Below are 1,657 nucleotides of genomic sequence, written 5' to 3'. Positions count from 1 at the left end.
GCACATAGAGGGGTCTGATTGTTCAAGCAGCATGTGTATGGTAGAGGATTGCAAAATCGATCATCAGTCTATCCAAATCTAAACAAGCAGAAAAACATTCCAATTCAGTTTATGTTTCAATCCACCATTTCTCATTTGGTTCACAGGCAAACCTTCAGAAACCCATTTCCTAGTGAGTTGACACAGATGATACGCAGTTCCCTCCCTTGTCAGACACATGGTACTGTGACTCCTGCCTTCATGGTTTCACTTGATAAGTCTATTGGTCTGGATTTTTCTACTTCCAAATGAGCATCTATGAGATGTGAACAATTGTTTTCTATTCAAGAATCAATATTATATACATTTGGATCAGAAAAAAATTGAGATTAATTAAACATTTGGAGATGTGGTCATCCTGAGTAAATTACCGTGAGCTTGCTATTAATTTGCCATTTAATATATGGTGGAATGTCAAGGCTGTTTCACAGGAAGATGAGACTAGTGCTTAGTTAAGGTGCAACGATTTCCCTGGAAGACACAAGGGTTCCTTGCCCTGCACATGGTAGCCTGGACTAATGATGCTGCTCTCCCTAATTACTTTGTCAATTCCATTTAACTTGAGTGAAAAAAAAAAGACAGAACAAAATTTCTCATCCAAACTTCTTACTGAACTCTCAATTACATGAAAACCCCAAACTAGAAATCATAATCAAAACCCAAATACTTTGAGAATAACCCTGTGAAACTCTACAAATCAAAAACATATATTTTCTTTAGAAACATAAATGAAACATTTAAAAACAGTAAATGGTTAAAATTTATGTATATCAAATAATTTTGACTCTGAAACATAACTAATACACAGTATTCTTGAGAAAAATTGTGAAACATTTGAGGTACATTAGTCTTTACATTTATGAAGAATAAATTACATTGGTTATTATATGTACAGGAAATTAACTGCTTTTAAAACATGAATAACTTAGCAAATTTTATTACTACCAATTTACACTTTTAAATTCACTTGTTAATTTGTCAAGTTTAACTCAGTACAATTTTTATTCTAATAACTTAGAGACTTGAGGTTTGAACATTATACATTATGATACAGCAAAATTAAATATATCAGTATGTGCTAATAAAATGTAAATTTTTTGTAAAGGCCATTAGAATTTATAGAAGTGATAAATTTGTTACTAGCATTTCTTAAAATATTTAACATTAACTTTGGCCTTGGAATGCTTAATATTACATGGCTTGGCTCATTTCTTCTCCAGAAGTCAGTCTCTCTAAGTAATAAGGTAAAAAGTTTTAGTTTAACTTATCCTTTGAGTTTGATTTTCTTTTGGACACTGCTTGGTTAGGCTAATACTTTCCTTGTCAAAGTGCAGCCATCAGGCAGATCAACAGGAATACTCTAATTAGACACCAATGCCTGGTGTGTAAATGTTTCAGTGCTTGGCAGGGAGACAAGTGTTTGCATTATCTCCAGCTCAAAGTTGAATTCTTCCTCGGTGACAAACATCAGAGAACGTACAACAATCCTCAGTGAGGCGTGCTACAGTTTATTGGGCCTGGGACAGAATCACTCTTTCTTTCATTTCCTAGCATCATCACTTTGCTGTAATAATTGAGACTGAGCATCCTAAACTGTATGGCAGGAGCCTGAGATAAG

Source organism: Mastomys coucha, unplaced genomic scaffold, assembly GCF_008632895.1.
Source record: "Mastomys coucha isolate ucsf_1 unplaced genomic scaffold, UCSF_Mcou_1 pScaffold16, whole genome shotgun sequence".
NCBI classification, from domain to species: Eukaryota; Metazoa; Chordata; class Mammalia; order Rodentia; family Muridae; genus Mastomys; species Mastomys coucha.
The sequence above is the reverse complement of the archived record's forward strand: the minus strand, read 5'-3'. Positions refer to the sequence as shown.